The 11,070-nt window shown below is 44.8% G+C and overlaps 1 protein-coding gene across 5 annotated transcripts in view; it reads right to left on the reverse strand.

The window, feature by feature from the left end:
* creb5b (cAMP responsive element binding protein 5b) overlaps positions 1–11,070 on the reverse strand; it is a 64,359-nt gene that overhangs the window by 52,917 nt on the left and 372 nt on the right. For 2 of the 5 annotated variants that reach the window (XR_009795201.1, XM_061821335.1), the window contains exon 1: positions 6,394–6,623. The exons of 2 other annotated variants lie outside the window; for them this stretch is intronic. The gene's annotated coding sequence lies outside the window, so the exon portion shown is untranslated. Of the gene's footprint in view, positions 1–3,859; positions 3,963–6,393; positions 6,624–11,070 lie in introns of those variants that run through there. One more of the 5 variants, XM_061821337.1, reaches the window with a different exon arrangement.

Genomic DNA, 11,070 nt, shown 5'->3' on the forward strand with positions numbered 1-11,070 from the left:
TTATAATCATTATTTTACCTTATGCCAATTTCAGGACAAGAGTTTGCCACGAGCGAGCACATTTATGTACTTATGGATAAATACCGCTTCTAAAGAAATGTCGACTCATGCTTTTTGGGAGGGTGTGATATTGCGTATTGTTTTGTTTTTTTCCAGGCGGCAATGTCTAATCCAATAATGAGGTCCATCCATCCATTTTCTTTTGCCGCTTATCCTCACGGGGGTCATGGGGAGTGCTGGAGCCTATCCCAGCTGGCAACGGACACCCTGAACTGGTTACCACCCAATCACAGGCCACATCGAGACAAACAGCTTCACAAATCACACCTACGGGCAATTTAGAGTGTCCAATTAATGTTGCATGTTTTTGGGAGAAAACCGACGCAGGCACGGGGGAGAAGATGCACACTCCACATAGGCGGGGCCGGGATCGAACCCTGGGTCCTCAGAACTGTCCCAGCTGAGTCACCGTTCCGCCCCAATAATGAGGTGCATGTAATTATGTATTTGGCAGATGACGAGCCCAAATGTAAAAATGTACACAGTTGCAACGGTCGCCGGGTTCTGCATGAAACCAAATGCTAATAAATGTCTTATTACAGTTCTGCTGTAGTTCTTTTGCTGTGTCTCTTTATACAAGAGGCCATTGAAGCATACAGGCTGAATTTACCCTGATTAATGATGATGACTGGCGGTTTACCCTAATTAATTCCTCCATATTGCGCCCAATATTTGTCATTTATTCCACACAACACATTTATGACGATTTTACTTTCGGGCACGTTCGAGCGGGCACCAGATGTAAACTACTTAAATGTGTCTTTTTCATGGCTACAGACTTATTTCCTCAAGCGCAGTCAAAACACTCAAATATTGTGTTATGCTAAGCAGTGCTGTTTTCCCAACAAGCCGGGCTTCATGAGCGAAGGGTCTGGACAGGGTCTCTCTGTCAGGGACCAACCAGGCCCTGCTCTTGCTTGCTGTCACCAGGTCGCTGCGGGCCCCTGAAAACTCAGCTGGTCCACTTTGACACAACAAACAAAATATGGACCAAAAAAAAAAACAACAAACTGAGTCTCGTGCGCCTTTTCGCTGTTCTGTTTCTGCATCCATCTTGAACATGTTACATGTTCATACACCGGATTGGCGGGAAAAAAAAACAAACTATCATGACCCAGATGAAAAAAAAAATGGACTTTTCTGGATTTCAAATAGGCCTTTAAGCACATTTGCCGAGAAATTCAAACCACATGAGGCGAAAAAGGTGCAATCGTTCATTCTGCCAACGACCCAATCGCTTTCACACTTCTCATAATCAGTGCTAAACGTCCTTTCCTCGGAAAGGCCACTCGGCTCTAATTTGATATAGATGTCGGAGTTTAGCAAAGGAAATTTGGTTACGCTTTACATTAACTATAACCTGATGTGTGTGCAGGGGGGCAGGGGTGGGGGGGATTAAGGGTGCAGAGTACAATTTCGACAAGAAGCGGGGGAATGAAATGAATTCTCCAGGTTGAGTGCACATTTGAATTTCAACGGCACATCAAGGGGGATGCGTGGCACGGGCGTTGCAGAGGCGGGACGGGGTTAAGAGCAAGCGAAAACACGCACGGGCGATCCAAAGCTCGGGCCTTTGACGGCGCGGGTTCAAGGTGGGATCACGACAATCCCTCAGGCGGGGGTCCTCGTAGACAATATGCGCGCACAACCTCACGCTCTTTGGCGGAACATGAAACCAAAACGCTGACGAAGTGCACGACTCAATACTTGTCTTCCTCTACTCGTAAAACAACACTAACAACTATTAGAATCGCCTCTTCCGACTCCACTGACGGTCCGTTCCGCACGGTTCCGAACTGCCGATCGGACCGTGAATGATTTCATGTCGTTGAGGCTGTGATTAGGAGGGAATGGTTTCACCTTGAAGCACGCGTAACAGCCATCCCGAAAAACAAATGCAATGGAAATGCGGGTCGTATTTCAACGTGCAGCTGGATAATCAACGAGCCGTTTCGAAATATGGGAAGAATTATGTCCGCTTTCGACAGAAGTGAAAGGGTACATTTTAAATTCTGGAGACAATCGTAGCTGAGTGGTTGAGAATCACCTGTTGGACCCCTCATTGGGTAAATTACCCATGAGCAAGGCATCAAAGTGCATCCACGTTCAGAACCAAACGTACTAAGTTCTCAAAAGCATTAGGGGGTAACATGGCTATATATATATATATATATATATATATATATATTTTTTTTTTTTTTGTGCTGTGCATTACTAATCCCAAAAAAGTGTACCATGCATTTACACTATCAATACAGTGATGGATTCATTTTGTGTGCAGGATTTTGAAAGGTGGTTTGCAAAAGGTTTCTGTCCCGCCTTCCCGTGTGCAGTCTGACGTAAGCATCGTTGGTCCTCTCGGGAACGATTCCTGAATTCGTTTTGGGCCGGCTGCATGTCAGTCATTACACGCTGCGCTCTGATTGGTTGTGATTTCATTCAGCATCTACGCGTGTCAGTCGTTTTCCGTACCAAGCAAGAAATAGATTCTGAGTTACTTCACATGCACTGTACACTGACCGAGTTTATACTGAGTCGCACATAGCGCTTGCTCAAGAATGCAACTATTACTTGATGTTATTGTTTTCCATGATGAATGGAAACTCCGTGTCTATGCAAGTGTGTAGAGAAATACAAGATTAAAAGGATAAATAACCAGTCAAGGTTATTAGGATGGTCGAACTGACGTGTCGCTGGTTCAATTCTCATCTTCAGTACTTTTAATAAAAGTCATCCAAGTTGCTTTGAAGTAGATTTGAACCGTGACAATAAAAGCACATTATTATTATGTTATGATAAATATATTACATGCAACTAAGTGCCAGAGTCAGCAACAGCCTTCTCTTCAACTGTCACCTGATTTTTATCGGGGTATGCACGTACAGGATACGCATGCAATGTCATCCGTATGCCGTACCCACAAATGTAAGGAGCGCCGGATCATCAAGCTTAAAGCTTTGACACGAGGCATTTGATTACTATCAATAATTAAAAAGGGATGGAGCGGATAGTAGCGGAAGGCTACATAATCATTTATCAACACCCACAGCAGCACGGCGCTGGACACAAGTGGTTATTGATAGCGTGTCACTTAGACATGATGACATTGGGGAGTAATCAAATGATTGGAGCGTATTAGTTGCGTGTTTTTTTTTTTTTTAACCCGTTCACCACAAGCCTGCGAACAGGAAGTACAGTAAAATGGACTTAGCAGCAAAAAAAAAAAACGTGTACCCGTTTATTGCCATGACTGATTTTCTTGACGTCGACGTGAAAAGAAAACAGCTAACGGGAGATCTGCGGCGTGCGGGCTGCAGCGAGCGCGCCGCACGCCGGCTCTGCCTATCCCGAGATGGGACAAGCATGACAATGAACGGGCCCGCGGCAAGAGAAAACGAGCCGAACCGACGCGATCCGATGCGGATCCAATATCATGACAACAAACACGCGTAATCCGCGCCGAGCAATTGCACCGAGCCCGCGATCAATTGTGCGGACTTTCAAACTTTAACGGTCAACACCCAAAGTGACATGTCAGCCTGCAGCCAATCCGGCGGGAGCATCGTGACACCGAATCGCAAGGCAACGCCGCATCAACGGGGGGGTGAAGACATAATAAGCAAAAAGTGTCAGTCGAACCTCAAAGCGAGCTGTTGCATCCAAAAGTAGCGAGGACCGGGGAGGGTTGGCCGGGTCGGGGGGGGGGGGGGGGTTTAAGAGAGAAACAAAACAAAAACAAAACAAAAACAGGCTGCGGAGACGCGTGCAGCCTTCCCCCTGCGAGCCTTTCTCAACTCACCAAACAAGTGTAGAAAACGTGAAGCAGCCTCTCAGAAGAAACCACGTTGGACTGAGAAAAGATTACAATACGATCTATTTAGAGAAGCATAACGTCACCCCCCCCCCCGGGTGACGTCACGTGGGATTCCTGAAGTTCTAAATCATTGCAGTCCGCTCGGAGGCGGCGCGAGCTGGGAGGAGGAGGAGGAGGAGTTTGCAAGTGCGCGCACCGGGAGGATGGACCCGGGCGGAGGGTGGGTGTGGTCGCGCAGAGGCTGGAGCTCCGGTGCCGGCCAATTAAGTATGCTGCAAACGCCGGCCGGTACAGGAACCGGACTCGAGCGGACGTCACGCTCTATAGTGAGAACGACTTTCCTTTGCGTGAGTTGCTTGTCTGTCAAGTACAGATTGGATTTCAACAAGTGATGTGCAGGATGGATTAATAGGAATCATTTGACCATAGGGGAAATCAATCAATCCGTCAATTAATTGTGTATTACATGATCGTAACCCTGCCAGTCGCGCTGCCTGAAGGAACCGCAGCTCGGTTCTGGATCTCAACTGCCACATCGTGGTCCTCGACGGCCTCAAAATCCGCAACGCCCGCCTGTCCTCAATTATTAAGAAAAATCTTTATGGATTAAACAATGACCCGGCCAAAGGTTTTTATGGCCTGCAAGAGGAGTCCATTTATGTGTCTCAAGGTACAGTCCACGCTAATGCACACGACAGGGCTAATTATCGGACTTCGACGTTTTGTACCGCTGCCAAAAAGCTACACGTTTAGGAAAACCATTTTTTAAAGCCAAGTCTCAAGGTTACAAAGGCAAAAACAGTGCAAACTATGAACCGCTATTTAGCGCACGACCTAAACACAATCTCGCGAGATTGAGGATTCATTCCGGGTGAGGGTTTTACACTTTTATTGGCTTTATTCGGAGAGACGAAACGCCGCCGCGCAAGAGTTCAGCGAATCCTGCGAGACTTCAGCTCTGGGCGCAGGGCGTGGAAAGTGGTGTGGTTGCTGGAAAGATGCCAGTCCACCCACAACTGTTGCCAAATCCCACATCGTAGGAGAATTGTGAGTGGCATCAGAAAAAGATGCCAATGCTGATTTTGATGTCAATAGTGGGATGGCATAGAAGAGGTTCTCTGAATGTTCTGAACTCCTATTTCAATGCAAGTGTTCTTGGAGCTGATGTCATTGTCTTCATTTTGCAAACGAGTTGGAACTGGACCAACCGGGTATGCCGTACTAGTTTAACAGTCACTAACCAGTTGAATTCTCAAAAAAAATCGACTACCGCAATTTCCGGCCTACAGAGCGCACCAGATTATAAGATTCACCCAGTAAATTTGTAAAGGAAATACAATTTGGTACATACATAAGCCGCACCTGTGTATAAGTCGCAAGTGCCCACACTGAAATCCAGATTGAAATACGAGATATTTACAAAGAAAGACGGTACACAGAAAGCGTTTTAATACCTTAGTTTAGCGTAACATAGCAACAACACGGTAGCACGAACAGGGCTGGGGAAAAAAAAACAAAACAAAAAACAAAACAGCCGTGGCAGCTAGACAGTAGCAACACGGTAGCACAGCACTAATAGGGCCGGTTAAAAAAACATAACTAATTATCTCTGAGACACGGAAGTAACACAGCAACAACCGCTAGCACGGCACTAATACTAGTGTGGCGCTAACGCTAGCACGGCACTAATACTAGTGTGGCGCTAACGCTAGCCCGGCGCTAACAGGGCCGGTTAAAAAAAAAAAAAACATACCGGTAAAAATCACTGAGACACGACAGTAACAGAGCAGCAACACTCTAGCACAGCGCTAGCGCAGCGCTAACAGGGCCAGTGTGACGGTCTGAGTGCTGAAAAGTCTCCTGGTGATTAACGCGCATGCGCGTATATTTTGTAAACTTCCGGCCATTCTGAAACATCGCCATCCATGCTTCAACATGTGCCATTCGACAACTCGTCGCCGAGTGTTCACGTTCGCTATGGATGTCTCCGAAAGACGAACACAGCGAATGTACATGTATGTGTATATCTTTTTATCAACTTTTAAGGTTAGGTTAGGGTTAAATATAACGTATGTTAGTTACCTCGATGTAGAAGAAGGGGAACGATGAGACCGGGGGATTTCCCAGTTAGCGTCTGCTACGTACCCAGAGTTCCCCTGTTAGTAACGCATGGGCATTAATCACAAGGAGAGTTCCAACACGGGGGAGCGCTCAGACCATCACACCGGTTTAAAAAAAACCAAAAACATACCGGTAAAAGTCACTTCCTCGGCACATATATTCCACCGGTCTCACTCTTGCCTTTCCCGCTCGAGTGCCCCCTTGCGGGCGTTAGAAAAAATGCACACACAAAAAATTACGGTATTATGCCCAACCGTAACCGCGAACGTTAGGCTTCTTTCTAACCTGTCAATTCTTCGCTCTAACAGTTCCATGAATTTCGAACAAAAAGTTGTGACAAACAATCTTGCAGCTACGTCCTGTCATCGTTTGTTCCGGGACGTTGCTTTAATACGCACTTGTTTTTCACCGCATAAGAAGAGATCTAAAGGACTTCTGAGAAGACGCCATTTATTCCGCCGCTCCGTTTGACCCGCCGGTGCCAACTGGCGGTGATTTCTCGGGAGGGTGGGGGTGCCACAGACGGCGCTAGTGAAGCCCTGGCCCAGCTCCTGGGATTAATGACTCCTCGCGCACACCAAGGGATGTTTACTGCTTGCCTGCGACCACTCCGCTAAGAGCACTGTCACTAAAACAATAACGCAGTCTGAAAAGCTCTCATAACTCAGAGCTTCTCCGCCTGTGTCTTTTAACCAAAGCTTTAATCAACGTTTATGACATCCTTTTGTCTCTTTATTGCCAATATATTACCCCAACCAGTCCAAACATTATGTTCTGGGAGAAGCAGACTATTAAGCTCGGAAAGCGCAGACGCAGTTTGGGTCAGCGACCCGCACTAAAGCCCATTTGATCTATATTATACTAAACCTTTTATTATTATGCCTTTGTGTAACGCTTATGAGGAAGTTCACCTTGGAAGGCGTTGAAAGCGTTGCGCGGGTGACAAAAGGTGGCGGGGGATCTAAAAATACATTACGGATCAAAAAGTGGCTCTTACGAGCGCGACTGAAGATGATTGGGTGTTTTTCAAGATGTGCTTGGAGCAGCGCGGGTTATTCTGCAGGTTTGGACAATAATGGAACACGCATTCCTCAGTATCGTGCCTCAGCAAGACGTGCTGGCAACGTACGCCTATGTATAGCGCTCGTCCACGTGACGTCACCATTTTCAAGGCGCCATATAGCCGGTCCAAGAGAGCTGCTCGACATTGAGCCGGAGGAGAATATTTACAATACCCGAGACCTGTTGCGCTGTTGGTTGTCACAACGGACGAGACAGATATTCAAAGAGATCGTTCTATTTAATACCAGCTGAAAAGAGCAAAAAATATCGACGATTAAACGTGATGGATGGTGCCTAACCAAAAATACAAACCCGACTGTGTAGCAATCGCTTCATTTCAGGTAGGAATTATTCTTCTCAATCTCAAATTACCAAAAAGTATTTCTAATGCCAAGTTGGCTCATTTGAGAACAATGTGTATTTAAAAAAAAAAAAAAAAAAAAAAAAAAAAAGTCTGTCGCAGAGGTTTACGGAGGTTAAGTTTGGCCGCAATCGCTTCCGTCTACGTTCCGTGGAGACCACGCCGTCCACTTTTTTTTTTTTCCCAAGGTTTTGCAAATATTTCTATTTCTATTGACTACTAGCTGAAAAGATCGATGGATTCCGTCAAAGGTTAACGTGTGGCCAAACACGCTTCTGCGTTCACGGGCCGCCAAAACCGTCACAATGTGGGATTTATGCTTGATCGAGAACAGATCCAGCAAGAAAGTATTTGTATGCGTCCAGACTTTTATACGCTTTCAAACTTTTCCGCGTAAATTTCGACGACTTACTCACCAGATCCAAGTGTAGATTCAGTTGTCCAAGACAAGCGAAAGCGGGTTAACGGGCCAATTTCTTGTATTAAATACGGGTCCTCTATGGAGAGTTTATCTAATTTTTCAACATACCTTCAGGTATTTTCACCTTCTAAATGTGTGACGTTATCGGACAAGAGTTTGGGTGTCGTATTTTGAGACATATTTTCTTGCAGTCTCCAACCGACTTAGCATTGAACAACGCTTTGCTAGACCGGCAATATGGCGACGTAAACAAAAGTCACGTGATTTTTCGAGGTGGGTGCACGAGCTCTATACACGTACTGTGTATGTGTATACTGTATATACTGTAATACAAATGGATTCCCCATGTCCTGCATTATTCTTTTTTCATTTTTATGGAAAGATGAATTTCCAAAGTTTAAGTGGCATCGAACCAAACAAAAATTTGAAATTAAATAAAAACGAAATCATCATATACTGTATGATGTATCACGACCTGTACACCTTGTGAGACTTAATCTTAGTGAGCAACCGCCAATGAGTTTTTCTCCTTTTTCTTTTTGTTGTCGCCGCTGTAATAAAATATTATCCACCGTCTTTTTCGGTAATGCATATTGTTCTTTTCATGATACACAAAGACCCGCATTATTCATTCACCCGTTGATGTACCGTACGAGCTCGAGGAAATAATACCTGTGTCAACATATGCAAAAATATTTAATCATCTCATCGTATTCACATAATCAATTTACAAACTAGTTTTGGAATCAGAAATTAAGGGTAACACAAAAATGCTTGTAATATCTCAACTTTATCATTTAGGATATTTGACAATTTGAAATTTTGGTACAGATTTTTATAAAAATCATTGAAATTGAAAATTTGGCTTTGCGGGCCACATAAAATCATGTGGCGGGCCGATCTGGCCCCCGGGCCTTGTGTTTGACACAGGTGGCGTATAGGAACACATTGAGAAAAAAAAAAAAAGAGGTTGAGGGGATGTCAAATTGTGAGAATAAAGTTGTGAAGATGGCAGAATACATTTTTAACATCCATCCATCCATTTTCTTTGCCGCTGATCCTCACAAGGGTCGCGGGGAGTGCTGTATCTTATCCAAGCAGGAGGCAGGGTACACCCTGAACTGGTCGCCAGCTAATCGCAGGGCACATGTAGACAAGCAGCCGCACTCACAATAACACCTGGGGGCAATTGAGTGTGTCCAATTAATATTGCATATTTTTGGGATGTGGGAGGAAACCGGAGTGCCCGGGGAGAAAACACGCAGGCACGGGGGGAGAACATGCAAACTCCACACAGCCGGGTCTGGGATTGAACCCGGGACGTCATAACTGTGAGGCCAACACTTTCCCAGCTGAGCCACCGTCCTGCCATTTGTAACATTATGCGTTAAAAAAAAAATTACTAGTCGAAAGTTGCAACTTTTTGAATTTTATAGAACAAGAAAATGAAACTTTTTTGAGAAATTTATATTTCTCCCAGACTGTTCTTCATTATGAATGTTTTTCTTCTGATGAAAACGAGTATCTTGAATTTATCGCAATGATGAATTACAAATATTCTTCACAACATTTCAAGAAATTTATATTAGCCAGCATTTATCTTCATGTTAAAAAAATATTGTGATATACTGTATCATATTTATTAATAGAGAGCATCAGATTTATTAATCAATATTTTGATGGTGACAAAACGCCAGGTAGGAAGACTATTGTTATTGTCACGAGTTTAATATTATAAGATATAACGATGAGTTATTCCCTGGTCACCACCACTAATTGAAGCGCATCAAAATATAACAGCAAATTATTTCTTGGCGCCAACAACGAATAAAATATAATGCGGCGTCCCCCATTTCAATGACAAGTAAATTTTGATGGCCAACAAATCGTTGGATGACCTCATCCACATTTATTTTCAAAATGGGAAAACCTTGATTAGCTGCAAGCCTGCAGCACTTTTCATCTGTAACATCAATAAATAAATGATGGCAAAAAAAAAAATCACAGAAAGCCATCACTGTGTGCGTGTGTACCCCCCCCCCACCCGTCCATTTTCTTTTGCGCTTATCCACATTAGGATTGCGAATGATCCCAGGTGGGAAGGGGGGGGGGGGGGAGACCCAAACCCTAGAAGAGCACACAGGAAGGACAAACCCACAACATCAGAAGTGCGAGGCAGATGTGTTAACCAGCAGTGTTGCACATGATGTTCAAAAAATGAAATGCACTTTTATTATCGCACTGAAGTGGAGCCGAAAAGTCACCAAACCGAAAGTGAACTTGTCAAAATCTTAAATGTTTGATCATCAGGATCACACAAGCAGGTAATAAAAGCGGCTTGGGTGTCTTGACTTGATCCACACTGCCCCCTTGTGGCAACAACATTGCTTTGCGCGAGCCGGGGGAGGATACTTTATTGCTCGAAGGCTGCATTTCATTTCTAAAATGTAAATATTGACCAGTTCAGAAAATGTTTCATTTTTTTTAAGTTACAATGTGTATGCAAAATAAATTAAATAAAATATGGTTGGCTGGCAACCAGTTCAGGGTGTACCCCGCCTCTTGCCCGTTGACAGCTGTGAAAGGCTCCAGCACTCCCCGCGACCCTCGTGAGGATAAGCGGCCATGAAAATGGATGGATGGATGGGTTTGGGTTAGGATAAAATGGATAAAGTATGGAATGATGAATAATACATGAATTCGTCTATCCATCCATCCATCCATCCATCCATTTTTCTGAGTCTCTTATCCTCACAAGGGTCGTGCGAGTGCTGGAGCCAATTCCAACTGTCAACGGCCAGGAGGCAGGTAGACCATGAACTGGTTCCATCTGCGGTTTCCTCCCACATCCCCAAAACTTGTGACTGATGTCTGTCTCCATGTGCCCTGCGATGGGCTGGGGGAGAACATGCAAACTCCACACAAGCGGGATTTGAACACCGGTCCTCAGAACTGTGAGGCAGCCTGTCGTCCAAAAATTAATCCATTCCATTTTTAAAAATGAATGTTAATGTTGGATCAGCTGGAAAGCGTTGGCCTCACTGTTCTGAGGACCCGGGTTCAATCCCAGACCCGCCTGTGTGGAGTTTGCATGTTCTCCCTGTGCTCCGGTTTCCTCCCACATCCCAAAAACATGCAACATTAATTGGACCCTCTAAATTGCCCGTAGGTGTGATTGCGTGTGTGTGGCTGTTTGTCTCCATCTGCCCTGTGATTGGCTGGCGACCAGTT

Source organism: Syngnathoides biaculeatus, chromosome 5 (assembly GCF_019802595.1).
Source record: "Syngnathoides biaculeatus isolate LvHL_M chromosome 5, ASM1980259v1, whole genome shotgun sequence".
Lineage (NCBI taxonomy): Eukaryota > Metazoa > Chordata > Actinopteri > Syngnathiformes > Syngnathidae > Syngnathoides > Syngnathoides biaculeatus.